The sequence below is a fragment of the Camelina sativa genome, chromosome 14 (genome assembly GCF_030686135.1).
Source record: "Camelina sativa cultivar CO46 ecotype springtype chromosome 14, ASM3068613v1".
NCBI lineage: Eukaryota > Viridiplantae > Streptophyta > Magnoliopsida > Brassicales > Brassicaceae > Camelina > Camelina sativa.
The window spans coordinates 19398177-19414606 of record NC_141893.1 but is presented as its reverse complement, the minus strand read 5'-3'; the positions used below and the strand labels follow the sequence as shown (position 1 = coordinate 19414606).

The 16430-nt window shown below is 41.1% G+C and overlaps 1 pseudogene; it reads right to left on the bottom strand.

Annotated features, from left to right (window-relative positions):
* Positions 1 to 137: 137 nt before the first annotated feature.
* On the bottom strand, positions 138 to 15902 carry LOC147928439 (uncharacterized; annotated as a pseudogene).
* Positions 15903 to 16430: the final 528 nt, after the last annotated feature.

The following is a 16430-nucleotide window of genomic DNA, read 5'->3' as shown; positions in this document are numbered from 1 at the left end:
GGACCTAGTGGAGAACTTGGCTCAATCTGATGGGCATTATAATGAGGAATACGATCATACTGTGCGATCTACAGGAGAGGAAGATGCCAAGTACAAGAGGGACATTAAAGCCCTCAATGACAAGCTGGATCAACTACTCAGCCAGCAGCAGCATGTTCATGCAATATCAGAGGAAGAGCAGTTTTTATAACAAGATTGGGAGACTGTCCAGATAGAGGATGTTAACTACATCAACAACCAAGGAGGTTACAAGAAAGGGTACAACAATTACAAGTCGAATCCAAATCTGTCTTACCGAAACCCGAATGTTGCCAAACCTCAGGACCAAAACTACCCATCTGCAGTTCAAGGGAACCAGGTCCAACAGAAGCCTTTTGTTCAGTTCAATCAAGGCTATGCCCCTAAACAGCAGTACTCTGGAAATTACCACCAGCCCATTGCACCACCTGGATTCCAACTACACCAAGGCCCGTAGAACCAATCACAAGAAGCTGACCTACGCGGCCTAATTCAGCAGATGATTCAAAATCAGGCATCCGCTGCTATGGACACCGCAAAACGTTTTGCGGAGATGAGCAACAAGATCGATTCTGGATACAATGATTTGAACGCCAAGTATGATTCGTTCAACACTAAGCTGAGGTACCTAGAGGGACACCACAACAACCAACCAGCTCCAAAAATCAACCAGCTCCCAGGTAAAGCTGTTCAGAACCCTAAGGATTATGCCACTGCCCAAGCCATCTTCCTTGATGATGACTATAAGGATTACCTCACTGGGGACAGTGATGATCAAGATGGGGAGGATATGGATCACTATGGGATAAATGAGGCTAAGCACTACATATCCGAGTATGAACCCGAGCCTTTACTCGAGGAGAGTGATCAAGTTGATGATCGAGCACTGGTTCGAGAATCATAAATCGAAGAACAACCCGAGGCAGAACCCGATGACTTACCCGATGATTGTGATCCGATGATACATCGGGTAGAAGTTCAGATGAAAGATCAACCCCAACTACCTATAGCAGCAGAAGGGGAACTAGAGGAAAGATTCAATGCTGCACTTGACATCCAACTGGAGGCGCTTGCAGAGCGTATGGCTAAGCGTAAAGCTCCACCTCCTAAACTTTTGCCACCACACGACTTCAAGAGGAAATCGCCAATGAGGCAGCTCGGCTGGAGAATGAGGTTAAGGAAGCTGTCAAGGAGATTGGGTATGAGATTTTCAGGAGTGAAGTGTGCTTGGACCCTGAGCTGCAGATTGAGGAAAAATTGGAAGATCCTGGCTCTTTTACTTTGCCATGCTCGATAGGACTTCGGATTTTCAAGAATTGCTTTTGCAACCTTGGAGCCTCAGTCAGCATCATTCCACTGTCAGTGGCCAACAAGATGGGTTTCACCAGTTTTAAACCAAGTAGTCTGTATTTTGGTTCTAGCTGATAGAACAGTCAGACATCCTATTGGGATCCTAGAAAACTTGCCACTCAGGATCGGAAGAGTGGAATTCCCTACTGATTTCATGATCCTTGATATGGATAAGGAACTAGACGATCCACTGATCCTAGGAAGACCATTCTTGGCAACAGTAGGTGCTGTGATTGAGGTGAAGCATGGCAAGATCAGAATAGAGCATAGTGAGCACTTCAAGATGGATTTTGATGTCAAGAAGGGAGGCCAACCATTGATGGTCAAGCTTTTTCCACTAAGACAAAGCAGAGGAAAGTCAAACATCTTGAAGAGGTCAACACCACATTTGTTGTGGAACCTAGACAAGACTTGGGGAATGAATTGAATCAGCCTGCTACAGTGGAGATGATTCCAGAACCTCTCCCTCAAAGATCCCATGCTTGAGGAGCATGAAGAGTCAAGCTTAGTGACTTTAAACAAGCTCACTTGGGAGGAAGTCGCCAAGGTATCTTCTATTTAATTTTCTTTTATTTTATTTGTTTTAAATCTTGTTTTCTATTTTTGCAAATTTATAAAAAAAAAAAAGGAGAAAAAGTGAAAAAGTGAAAAAAAGAAAAATTGGGAAACCCGAGGCTCAACCCGACACCGTACTCGACGCGCCCGATCGTGTCTCAACTCGGGTGGCGAGTGGAGTGCGAATTCCACAAGCCAAGCCCACTCTCGGTGAAGCCCAACCTGCCAACCCTACCCTATTTAAGGGTTTCGAACCCTTCTCCCTCAGCAACACCGATAAGTCTTTCTACCCTAGAGCTTTTAGTTTCCCTACTTTCTATTCTCTCTCAAACTCGAGTGATCTTTGATTTTCTTTGGAAACTAACCCTATTAATCTCGAAGCTTAGTTTTTTTTTGTTCTCAAGGATTCGATAATGTAGCCACACACAAAAACCTACCAAAGAAAGGGAAGAAGATCAACCTCTGCCGCTGCTACAACCGGAGGTGATGCCGTGGAACCTCGAGAATCCCAAGGAAGAGGAAACTTTCCGCATTCTTAACTGCTGGCTGGACGTTTCGCTTCCCTAACCCGATGCTCAACTCGATCCGTCACCCGATCCGGTGCTCGAGCAACCGATCGTGTAGACCACCGAGTTCGCTCACCAAGTCCAATGGCGAGTGCTGTTCACCGATATCCTCGATGTAGGGACCTGTCTACGTTCGAGAGAACTGTTACCGACCCCATGGAGGTCGATTCTTATACTGGTGGAGGAGAGCAAGAGGAGATCCAAACATCTCGGTCAAGGAGCAGAGCTGCGGTTGCAAGAGGGAAGAGACCAGCTTCTGAGAAGGCTGAGAAGGTAGTTGAGAGAGCAGCTGAGGAAGAGGATCGAGACACAGAGGAGAACAAGATACTAAATGCAAACAGAACAGACAAATTAAAGCTATAATGAAACTAGAACAGAGATAGACACTATGCTAATGAACTAATGCAAGACAAGTAATGAACAGGAAACTACGTGAATGCAATGGAAATGAAACAGGAATGAAACAAGACAATCACAAATCAAAAACACAAGTTCTGGGGATGAACTCGAGCAGCACTCGACCGAGTGTAGGTCGAGTACGTGGTCGAGCTAGACTTAAACGTGAAAACAGAGCAACACAAGAAAAACAGAGCAATGCTAAAACTAATCAAACAACAAGCAAGCAATGATATTTAGACTAAGATTTCAATAAACAAAGAAGGCCTTGAGGAGGGATTCATGGGCTGAGCTAATCATTGTGGTTCTCTAACTTGGTCAACAAATCTCAAGCAAACTTTGAGCTGATCTCTAGACATACTATTCTAAGACATGTTTAATCCACTCTCATTTCTAGACTTGTTCTCATAAAGAAAAGAATCTACACAAGCAGGCATTAAGCAATACATCTCAAACCAAACAAGACTTCTAATCTCTTAGCAAGCCTAATGGTAAGCTCTAGATCTAGCCTTATCTATGCTCCTTAGACATTGGTGTGATGCTAAGATGCTTGAAATCAAACCCTACCTTCTCAGATATAGGATCAGCATTAAGATCATCTAGCCTAGAAGAGATCTACAACAATCAAGCTTGACCAAATCAAACAAACTACAAGATCAACCCAGCCTAGCCCATCCTCAAGGTCCTAAACAAACTACTCACAAGAACACATGGTGAAATATGTCAAAAACCCAGAAAATAATGAAACTTGCATCATTAGAAAGATGAAACAGAGATCTACAATATTAATGAAGGAATAAAACTCGAAATCTTAATACTTTGAAAGTTATGAAACAAACAAAATATAAGAATCTAGTCTTTCTCTCTCAAACAAGTACAAAATCTAAAAATAAAAGAAAGTGCAAAAGGAATAAAATCTAAAAAAGGTAAAAACTAGGTTTTAGACTCTCTAAAAAGCTGGACTCTTTGGTGGCTGCAGGTACAAGGGCTTTATATAGGAGATGAGGTGGAAGCCCTAAAAATACAAAAAGTCAAAGCAGTCAACGGCTAGGTCAACTCGACCAGTGCTCGGTCGAGTGGCTGGTCGAGCTGGCTTCTCTCGTGCATTCTCCACTCGGTCGAATCCTCCTCAGCACACGGTCGAGTGGTGGTCGAGTGGTGCGGTCGAGTTGGACTCCGGACCTTGATTTTACAGCCTTAACTCTCTTGTTTTCTCCTCAGGATTGCTTCACTTCTCCTCAGCATATCTTCCATGCTCCTTAAGCTCCAAAATCACCTGTTTATGCATGAAAAGATGCAAATGCAATGCAACTATACTCTAATGCATGATTAGTCCTAAAGCTACACAATAATGGCCTAAATGGATAGCAAAAGATGCAAAAGTTGTGAATAAACTAAGGGAAAACAAGGTAAAATATATGAACATCAACACCCCCAAACTTAGTCTTTGCTTGCCCTCAAGCAAATAATCAAGACAAAAGAAGGTAGGTGAGGTTTGAAAGTGGGATCTCAGATCCTAAAGCTTGCAAATAGACTATCTAGAATCAATGTCCAAGTTACTAGTACTATGATGCAGGTTGAATGAGCTATACTTAAAGACTTTAGACAAGCATATCACTACCTTCACTGATTTGAGCCTTAGATGTCCACATGCATTCAAATCAACCATTTCCTTTAACATTCATTAATCAAGAACATGAATCAATTATGTGCAATGCTTAAACTCATTTGGCTTGGCAGTAAAAGGTTTAGAGACAGTGATGGTCTCTTTTTAGAGTAGGGCTTATCAATATCAAGGTTCTCTCATAAAAAATGGATTGAGCTTTAGAAGAATGCTAAAGGTAAGAACACTTAGACACATACAAGAACAAAACCTTGTCTACCCAAAAGCTCCCAAAGTGTTTATCCTATCAATCTAAACCCAATTGATCCTAGTGCTACCCTTTAACTTCTTTTCTTCTTTTTCACCCTTTTCTCTTTTGCTTTTAAAGTCTTAGGAGAGGTTTCTTATTTGATCTTTCTAGTGGAATGGGGGATTCTTACTTATTTGCTATGGTTCTCTTTTCTTCTTATTCTTAAGACATATAAGCATTTTGCTAGACTTCTCTTTTCTTTCTTTCTTTTTTTTAACTAGAACCATCTTTAAACAACCTTATTCTTCCCATTCTTTCACTAGACTTTAAATTTACTTAAACACATTCCCCTCCTAAAGACTCTAACCTTTTCTTTCTCTTTTTCCTCTTTTCTTTTCATAATAGCCAAGTCCCAAACCCAACAAGTGAACCACCTAGTCCTATCTAGTTTGAAAAATGCAAACTAGAACTACACAAGGCTTTACTCTTGTCCGTTCAAACCTAACACTTTCTACAAAGCTCAATCCCAAAAATAGGCCTCACACACACAAGAACAAACATGGCTTGAAAGAAGGTTTGGTTTAGGGGTAGGGGAACTGATTCTTAATGAGGAAATCAGCTACTTGGATCAACAAGAGTGGTAAAAAGGAAGAAGATGATCCAAATATGTATATGGTATCCATGAGTTTAAAGCAATGCACACATTGATAATTGAAAGTCAATATTAGGTTCTTATAAATAGGAAATGGTTTCAAATCTCAACATGCTTCAATTTAGACCAAATGCAACGTAGGAATTCAAGGCTTGGTTCAATCTTATTCTTCTAACCACTCAACTAGCATCAAAGTACTATTAACTTGGGCATTGATCCTAGTCTAGTGAATAAACAAGCTAACAAGGGAATACTCATCATAGATCCCTAATGCAAATACTATACAATCCTACATGAAACATGCTAAACAAGATCCTAATGTGCAGTGCAAACTACATGAACACTCTTTTTTTTTATAAAGATTTTTGCAAAAATTTTCAAATTTTTAGGGTTTTTCTATGCCTTAGATGCTATGCAAGTACTAACATGATGATGCTAAAAATTTGAAATAAGAATCACAAAACACAATGTCAAATGCTATCTCAAACCCTCCCCCAAACTTAAATCACACAGTCCCTGTGTGAAAGAAATTTGATTGAGGATTCAAGATGAAAAACAAAAAACAAAACACAATGTCAAATGCAATGATATCTACAAGTGAAGGTGATAGTGGTACCTTAGGGATTGTGGAAGTAGTTGTCCACATCCATCTGCATGTTGTCATAGGAGTAGTTGGGGTCTTGTTGGTGACTTGGAGGTGGAGATTGGGGCAGCTCGACGATGGGAATCGACCGGGACTCGGTCGAGTACGTGCTCGAGTGGGGGGGTCGAGCTGGACCACGAGTGTCAAAATGTTGACCTTGCTGCTGGTAGAACTGTTGGTAGAGTGATGGATCCATGAAGTAATGGGGTGGGATGGGAGGGTAACCTTGATATCCTGGATAAGCAGCTGGAGGTGGGAAACCATAGGGTGATCTGGGCTGGAACTCGGCCGAGTGCATTGGAGGTGCTCGGTCGAGTGGGTGCTCGAGTGACCCGGTCGAGTACCTTGAAAATGGTTGTTCTCGGGTACTTGAGCTCCTCTTCCTCTGATTTGGCTCATACATTGAAGCCCTAGCTGGTTCCACAGGGTTCGCAACTCTAGAAAGTGCTCTAGTTGAGCTACTCCTCTTCAAAGGGCTTGATGGTGTAGGTGAAGAATTCCCACTCTTCAACTCAGCAATCTCCTTCTTTAAGCCTTTGATAGACTTAGCCATGTTGGTCACCTTCTTCTTCAGCTTATCAAACCTCTTCCCATGCCATTTGTTCCATTTTTGCAAGAGGGTTAATCTCTTGGTAGCCTCCCTCACTCCTCTACTATCTCTTGGGTTGAGCTCATAATCCTCAAAGTAAAATTGCTCCTCTCCATCAGCCATTTGCACATCTCCAGCTTCATCAACTCTAAGTTGAACTATCCCATCAAACAAATGCTCCTCAGCTGGCCAAAAGTCAATGTTGGCTCCTTCTTGAATGGTGGTGAGCTCTTGGTTAGGCAAAATCAGTTGCTTTTTCCCAAGTGTTGGAAGTTCAAAGTTGAAAATGTGATTCCCTTGATGCATCTCCTTGGCTAGGATGAGAGTAGAGGTGAGGTAGCTAGAGTCAATCCATCTTGGTGAAACCCTTTCTCCTCTAAGTGGAACCTTAGCAGCTTGTAGGATTGGAGTAATGATGCCTCCAATGGTTAGTGCTCCTCTTGACCCTTTATTCTCCAACTTGCCTACCCAACTTCTCAAGTAAATCATGTGGTCAATGAGCACCATTGCTAGGTCAGTCTCCACAGTGCTCCCAAGAATGATGGTACCATTTCTTGCTTGGAAGATGACTCCATTGAGAGCCAAATCAATCATCTTTAGCTCCCCCTCATTAATGTTCCCAGTTTCCTTCCTAGCAAAGAAGGTGTTGGCAAGAGCTTTGTGGAAGTACCTTAGGACTGGGCTCCTTATCCTTGAACTCTTGGAATTGGAGGATGAGTAGTATTTGTTGTCCCCAATGGTTTCCCACACAGCATAGAGCTCTTCTCTTGGAATCATCATACTCCTATTGCTCCCAACCTCAAAACCAAACACATTGGCTATCTTCTTCATTGAAAGTTCATACCTTTTCCCCTTGATTGTGAAAGCAATGTGACCAGCTCCAAACTCAGCATCCTTCCTTGCATATGTATGCAGCTTGACTGTGGCTAGAAACTCACAACTCTCTTCTTTGTAGCCCTCCATGCAAAGCCCCATAAACTTAGTTAGGTTGCTCTTCTCAAAGAGATACTCCACATCTTCACCAATGGCTAGCTTCTCCATGGTTTCATTGTGTGGATATCTAGTCCCTAAGAACTCCATTCTCATGAAAGCATCATAGAGTTGCCTCTTTGACAACCCACAAGACTCAGCTTCTCCATCATCCTCTATCTCTTCTTTTTCACTTTCTTCCTCACTCTCATTCTCACTCTCCTCTTGTTCAACCTCAACTGCTGGCCTCTTCCCTTTGGCCTTGTGTCTCCTCATGAACTCATTGAGAGTTGACTCCCTTTCCTCCTCACTTTCAGTCCTCTCAGGATCTTCCTCAACTCTCTCTCTCCTTGGACGCGGCATCTGGCTCGACCGGCTGCTCGATCCACCACTCGTTCGAGTGCATGATCGAGTGGGGCGTCGACTGGCCCTTCCAGCTTCTCCTCTTGATTCAAGGCTAGCATCATGACGTTCCATGGAGGTTGCAGCGGTTTGTTGAGACTTCCTAGTGATTCTTGAAGACATTTTTCAAATAGAACTGAAGGGAATAGACTCAAAGCTCAAAGTTAATAGGTTAGTGAACCAAAAACTTGAAAGAACTAAGCTTGAGCAAAAGATAAGCTATGAGAGAGACTTTAAAACTTGAATTCAATGGTTTTGAGCAAATGAGAGAATGTGAGAGGTATAATTTCGTGCAAGGTCTATATAAAGAAGCTAAGGGGACAAAGAGACAAGGGTGGAGCGTCCAAACCATTCAAATTTGAAATGGGAATCTTTGACCTGCTTTTTGCTGCCACTCGACCCCACACTCGACTGTACACGATCGAGCACCTTGACTAAATTTTGAAATTTCACTATTTTTCTTCTTGTTCTTCCCTCCACTCGATCGTTCTAGCGATTTGAAGATCAAATGGGCCTCAATTCCTTCCTAGCTCGGTCGAGTACCTCTTGTGGGTAGGTCGAGTGGGCTTGCGAGTCTCCTTCTCCAAGTCTAAAACTCTCCTTACCCAACTACATTTTCACCTAAAGGCCTGTCCAACACAAATATAAAAGAAAACACATCAAAACTACAAGGAAAATAAACCATATTTACAAAGGATACCTTAGGGATTTCCTCCCTAGTGAGCTTGTTTAAAGTCACTAAGCTTGACTTTGGTTGCCTTCTTAAACCTTGTTTAGATACCAAGGAGGTGATGAAATCCTCCCTGGAACCTCTTGATCACTGTGAAGTTGATCCTTGATCACCTCGCCCTTAACATACAAACCATGTTTCTTCTTGATTTTGAGCCTTGGTCTTGCTTTCTTTAAGGACCTCTTGTTCAGCTTAACTTGAAGATCCTCAACCATACTAGTCAACTCTTGAACTGACCTCTTAAGCTTTTCCACAGAATCATCTTGAAAGGAGAGCTTAGCCTTTGGAGTTGCTTCACCACTTGAACCTTCTTGACCTCATTTGTCTTTGATAGTAAAAGGTTGATCATCAATGGTAGGAAGGTTGGTTGGGTTATAGATGTTAAACTTCATGGCTATATCTTTAGCAATGTTCAAGATCACAAGACCCTCTTTGACATCAATAACTGCTCCAACAGTTGCTAGGAATGGCCTTCCAAGAATGATTGGATCTTCAGGTTCCTTGTCCATCTCCAACACCACAAAATCAGTGTGAACCCTTGCCTTCCCTATCTTGACTAGGACATTCTCCAACCTTCCAACTATCTCCTTGTTTGACCCATCAGCTAGACATATATGAAGGTTGGTGGACTTGAAATCAGTTCTCCCAAGCTTTTGTGCTATGGAGTATGGCATCACACTTGTTGAAGCTCCCAAATCACAAAGGCATTGGTTGTAGTGGAGATAGCTAAGTGTGCAAGGTAGATAGAATGGTCCTGGATCCTTAAGCTTGATTGGAATGATAACTCCTCCAAGGTCCTCAAGATCCTTCTCATCTTGAGCTTCAGCCTTCTTCTTTGACAAATCAAGCAAAAAATCTTTGTAGAGAGGATATGGATCATACTGTTCCAAGGCAGGTCCTCTCTCTTCTTCTTGGTAAGCAATGGTGATCTCTTGTATGGCCAACACTTCCTCAACCACAGCTTCTTCCTTTAAAACCCTCTCTTCTTCTTGTTGCTTAGCCATCATCTCCTTTCTCTCAATGATTTCCCTAAGCTCCTTAATCTTTTGTGCCTTGAAACGTCCTGGGAATGGAAGAGGTGGCTTGTAAGCAGGAGGAATGTACTTAGCAGGCTTGACAGCTTCTGAGTCTGCAACTCGATCGACCACTTGAGCATGCACTCGGTCGAGTGGCTGTTCGAGTACCTGGTCGAGTGCAATAACAGACTCCAGTTGCTTTGCACAAACGTCACTTGGGGCTTCAGTAACTAATGAATTCCCCCAAACTTGGACTTCACTGTCCTCAGTGACTTCCTCATCAGAGATATGAATGACTTTTGCAGTGAACTCCCTTGGATTTTGAACAGCTTTTCCAGGGAGTTGGTTGGGTTTAGGAGCTGAAGTAGAGGCAATGTTGCTCTCCATATACTTCATTCTGGAGTTGAGACCTTCAAACTTCATGTTCAGATCAATGTACTGTGATGTGAGCCTTTGATTCAACTCAGCAAACTGCTTGGCTTCCTCAATCTTGCCTTGTGTTTGCCCAATCAACAACTGTTGCATCATTGCTCTTAAGTCTTGTTCCTGGCCTTGGTTAGTCTGAAACCCTGGTAGGGGACACAATTGGGGCTGGAACACTTGGTGTTGTTGCTTGGGGATGTAGTTTTGTTGCTGTTGTTGAGGTTGAGGAGGTGGATAGACTTGGTCTTGAGGATTGGCCACATTGGTGCTCCTATAAGAGAGATTGTTGTTTTTGAAACCTCCTTGGTTGTAGCCTTTGAATCCTCCCTGGTTTTGCATGTAGCACAACTCAGCAAATTCAGGTTCCCCTTCTTGAACTGGAGCTTCTTCTTCACCAATGAAGTGAATAGACTTGGACTGGCTGAGGAGTATCTTGTCAAGTTTCTCATTGACAATCTTCAAATCCTTCTTATACTTGTCCTCTTGATCAGTTGAGGAGCTCCTTATGGTCCTATCATAATCCTCATTATAATTGCCATCAGATTGAGCAAGATTCTCAACCAATTCCCATCCTTCTTCCACATTCTTGTTGAGGAAGTTGCCATTAGAGGCTGTATCAAGAAGCATTCTTATCTTGGGAAGCACTCCCGCCTATCACGCGGGTAGACACTATGCTAATGAACTAATGCAAGACAAGTAATGAACAGGAAACTACGTGAATGCAATGGAAATGAAACAGGAATGAAACAAGACAATCACAAATCAAAAACACAAGTTCTGGGGATGAACTCGAGCAGCACTCGACCGAGTGTAGGTCGAGTACGTGGTCGAGCTAGACTTAAACGTGAAAACAGAGCAACACAAGAAAAACAGAGCAATGCTAAAACTAATCAAACAACAAGCAAGCAATGATAATTAGACTAAGATTTCAATAAACAAAGAAGGCCTTGAAGAGGGATTCATGGGCTGAGCTAATCATTGTGGTTATCTAACTTGGTCAACAAATCTCAAGCAAACTTTGAGCTGATCTCTAGACATACTATTCTAAGACATGTTTAATCCACTCTCATGGCAAGAAACAATCAAACCTATGCATTTCTAGACTTGTTCTCACAAAGAAAAGAATCTACACAAGCAGGCATTAAGCAATACATCTCAAACCAAACAAGACTTCTAATCTCTTAGCAAGCCTAATGGTAAGCTCTAGATCTAGCCTTATCTATGCTCCTTAGACATTGGTGTGATGCTAAGATGCTTGAAATCAAACCCTACCTTCTCAAATATAGGATCAGCATTAAGATCATCTAGCCTAGAAGAGATCTACAACAATCAAGCTTGACCAAATCAAACAAACCAAAAGATCAACCCAGCCTAGCCCATCCTCAAGGTCCTAAACAAACTACTCACAAGAACACATGGTGAAATATGACAAAAACCCAGAAAATAATGAAACTTGCATCATTAGAAAGATGAAACAAAGATCTACAATATTGATGAAGGAATAAAACTCGAAATCTTAATACTTTGAAAGTTATGAAACAAACAAAATATAAGAATCTAGTCTTTCTCTCTCAAACAAGTACAAAATCTAAAAATAAAAGAAAGTGCAAAAGGAATAAAATCTAAAAAAGGTAAAAACTAGGTTTTAGACTCTCTAAAAAGCTGGACTCTTTGGTGGCTGCAGGTCCAAGGGCTTTATATAGGAGATGAGGTGGAAGCCCTAAAAATACAAAAAGTCAAAGCAGTCAACGGCTCGGTCAACTCGACCAGTGCTCGGTCGAGTGGCTGGTCGAGCTGGCTTCTCTCGTGCATTCTCCACTCGGTCGAGTCCTCCTCAGCACACGGTCGAGTGGTGGTCGAGTGGTGCGGTTGAGTTGGACTCCGGACCTTGACTTTACAGCCTTAACTCTCTTGTTTTCTCCTCAGGATTGCTTCACTTCTCCTCAGCATTGCTTCCATGCTCCTTAAGCTCCAAAATCACCTGTTTATGCATGAAAAGATGCAAATGCAATGCAACTATACTCTAATGCATGATTAGTCCTAAAGCTACACAATAATGGCCTAAATGGATAGCAAAAGATGCAAAAGTTGTGAATAAACTAAGGGAAAACAAGGTAAAATATATGAACATCAGGGGTCCGAACAGGTCACTGACAAAGACTAAGTTGAGTCTAAGGTATATGGGTCCGTTTAGGGTGATTAAGCGGGTGGACCTGTGGCATATAGGCTGGAGTTGCTTGATATTATGCGCGCGTTCCACAAGGTTTCCATGTGTCTATGTTACGGAAGTGTCTTCACGACGATGATCCGTTGTTAGCTAAGACTTCTGAGGATCTTCAGCCTAACATGACCTTGGAAGCGAGACCAGTGAGGGTTTTCGAGAGCAGGATCAAGGAACTTCGGAAGAAGAAAATACATTTGATGAGAGTTCTTTGGGACTGTGATGGTGTTGAGGAGCACACTTGGGAGCAAGAGGCTAGGATGAAGGTAAGATTCAAGACTAAGTAACTTGAAGAACGCAGAAGTCGACGGATCGAAGGGAGATAAGCGCCGGAGTTTCGCCGGGGTGGAGGGAGCAAATCGCCAGAGAATCACCGAAGAATGGAGAGAGATCGATTTTTATGTTTGAGAAAAGAAAAACTGTCGGGGGAGAAGAAGATGAATAACTTTGGTTTTATCGAAACTACCGACGGAAAAACCGACCGATTACCAGTCGGTTACGAGTAAAATATTTAATTGCCCGCGGTTACAAAAATTTCATTTTATTTTATTTCCGGGTAAAAAATTTGCAATCCATCAGAAATACGTCGGTAATTCCCAACTACTACCAACGGATTTCCGACGGTTTAGAAGTTAAACCCCTTAGTTTTATAATTTCTCTTCACAAACATGCATATATTATGTGTTTATATTAACCACGGAATTAATTCTCAAAATAAGGACCTATATGCTTAACTTTTTTTTTTTTAAATAATTCAATGATAAATAACATATACTTATCAACTCTAACACCACGATCGATGTAAGGATCATACCAATCATAAAGGAAAACAACGCATCGCAAGTTTAACATCCCTAGATAGAGTACTTCTAAAATCTCTCTAAGGACACCATAAAATACAACATCACTTATATGAGATGATATACCTTAATCGGTTGTTCTCCACCTACTTCCTTCCTCGTGAATCCGAAATGCATATCCCCTCCTGCAATACCCCGAAGAAGACGTTGCAATGTAGTTGTGACCGTTTGCTAATTCTACTAACCATGATGGAAATGTTTGACCTTTTCCGCTTTCATCGTTAACCTAAGAAAAGATGTTTAAACAAATTAATGATATTTAATTATTAAATTTATATTAAACCAAGCCAGTAAAACACTTACATAATATTTCAACCAAGACGCAAAATCCCTTTGCTTATGCTCATCAACCTGCTCCTCGCTATATGTTGGGTAGTAAGAGCGTATTAAAGTTAAATCCTATTACAAAACCAAAAAAAAATATTTTAGAAGATATTAAATTATAAATTTAAATTTTATTTCATATTAATTTTAGAATGTACCTCTCATATTCCATAATATCCTCACAATTAGTGAGGATATACATATGTAAGTGCGTATACTCTTGTTGCGACAGTTGCCAATTCTTTCTTGTCCCACTGAGTCTTCCTACTTGTGTAAACAAGTTAGGTACGTATACCGAATAACTAGTCATTTCTCCTCCATCATCATGACAAGTAGGACGTCATCTTTTCGTACGAACTTGGGCAAGAAAGTAAAATTCGGCAAAATTTGAGGCTTCTTCGTTTATACTTTGTGCCACAAATAGAGCTTTCAACTTTGCTTAAGGTTTTGACCTTCTTCTTCAGATGAAACATATACCGCTTATAAGGATACATCCAACGGTACAGAACAGGACCACCAAGTTTAGCTTCTCGCGGAAGGTGTATTGAGAGATGCTCCATAACATCAAAAAAAGATGGGAGAAATATCTTCTCGAAATTGCATAGGATCATTGGTATGTTTTCTTCCAAGTTACGAATACCGTCATCTGTAAGTGTTCTTGAGCATAAATCCCGAAAAATGCACCTACCCCTGTAAGTAGAAAGAAGATCGGATTAATACTATAAAACCTCTATAAATTAATTCTTTTACGGTATATATCAATAAATATGTATATAACTCTTTAAAAAAGGCGATATATAGAAATGTATCTACAATTGCTTGGTAAAAGATGCTCAAATGAAAACAGAAGAACTCGCTGCATCACAACATGACAATCATGGCTCTTCATTCTTGTAAACTTTCCTTCAGCCATATCAACACAATTACGCAAATTAGTTGTGTATCCATCAGGAAATTTAATATCGTGGGTAATCCAGTTGAAGAACGCTTCCTTCTTGTGTGTGTCTAACCGAAACGTCGGGATTAGACATCTCCCATTTTCTAGTACATGAAGCTGATCGCGATCACAAATATCAGGCAAATCTAATCTAGACTTCAAATTATCTTTTTTCTTTCCCGGGAGATTTAGAACAGTGTTCATGAGGTTGACGAAGATGTTCTTCTCGATGTGCATGATATCTAGATTATGTTTCAACAAAAGATCTTTCCAATATGGCAATTCCCAAAAAATGCTATGTTTATACCAATTGTGATTGATGCCAGTACCGTAAACAACAGCATGTCCATTACCACCACAATTTCTAGTCCTCTCTGCTCCAAAATTTCTTAATTGTTCCAGTAAACTATGTCCGTCGACTTCAAGAGGTGGTGCATCAACCACTTGCTTATTCTTCCTAAATATTTTCCTCGGACACCGGTAAGGGTGACGAGCTGGTAGAAATCTTCTATGACAATCAAACCAACTCGTTTTACGTATGTGCCTCAACTGCAACGCATTTGAGTTATCTTGACAGCACAGACATGCTAACCTTCCATGAGTTGTCCATCCAGATAGAATCCCATAAGCTGGAAAGTCACTACTCGTCCACATAAGTGCTGCACGCATCCGGAAATTCTGCTTGGTTGAAACGTCATATGTTTAGCACCATGATCCCATAGCATTATCATCTCATATATGAACGGTTGGAGAAACACAACAAGAGATCTCTTTGGATGATTTGGACCGGGAACCAAAATTGAAAGGAAAAGAAACTCTCGACGAATGCACAAAGATGGCGGTAAGTTATAAGGTGTTATGATTACCGGCCACAACTAATATTGCTTTCCATGCTTTCCAAATGGATTGAAACCATCTGTAGATAATCCTAGGTACACGTTTCGTGGCTCATACGCCAAATCCGGATACACATATTGGAAATGCCTCCATGCTTCTGCATCTGAAGGATGTGTACTCTCTTTGTTTGATCTATGTTCTGCGTGCTATCTCATTGGACCAGCCATACGCTCAGATTGATATAATCGCTTCAGCCTTTCTGTGATCGGTAAATACCACATCCGCTTATATGGAACTGGAACCCTACCGCTTGTTTCCTGATATCTTGGTTTTTGACAAAGTTGACCCCTTTTCCTATCTTCGTCTTCTCTCCAATAGATCATGCAATTATCTTCGCATACATCTATCATGTAATACGACAAACCAAAACCGGCGACCAATTTCTGAATCTCGTAATATGTACCTAGAAAATGATTTATCTTCAGGAAAAATGTCTTTCACAAAATCTATTATCGCATCCACACATTCCTCAGCCAAATTGTAGTCTGTCTTTATGGACATCAATCTGCTTGCAGATGATAAAGCCGAATGACCTTTCATACAACCTCCGTATAACGGCTGCTTAGTTTCATCCAACATAGAAAAAAACTTGCATGCTTACGCATCAGGTTCCTCTAACCTGTAGACATTTTGACCCATCGATTGCATGTTTTCCCTATATGCATTATTCAACATCTCAACAGTACCCATACCATAATCTACTTCTGTTCTAGGTTCCTCTGCGCTATCAACAATATATGTTTCGCTAGAACTATTTTACTCTGGTCTTTCACCATGGAGAAACCAAATCTTGTAACTCGTCATAAAACCATTGGAATAAATATGACCCATACTAAATCAATCCTAATATTGTGAGAATTCCGGCAAATCGAACATGGACATTTCAACTTACGGGTTTGAAGAACGATCGGTTGTTGACATGCCAACTCCATAATTTTGCCTACACCACGAGCATACTCATCATTCAATAAATTTGATTCCAAATCGAGCATTGATCCGTTCATCCACGATCGAAAATAAGAAGAATAA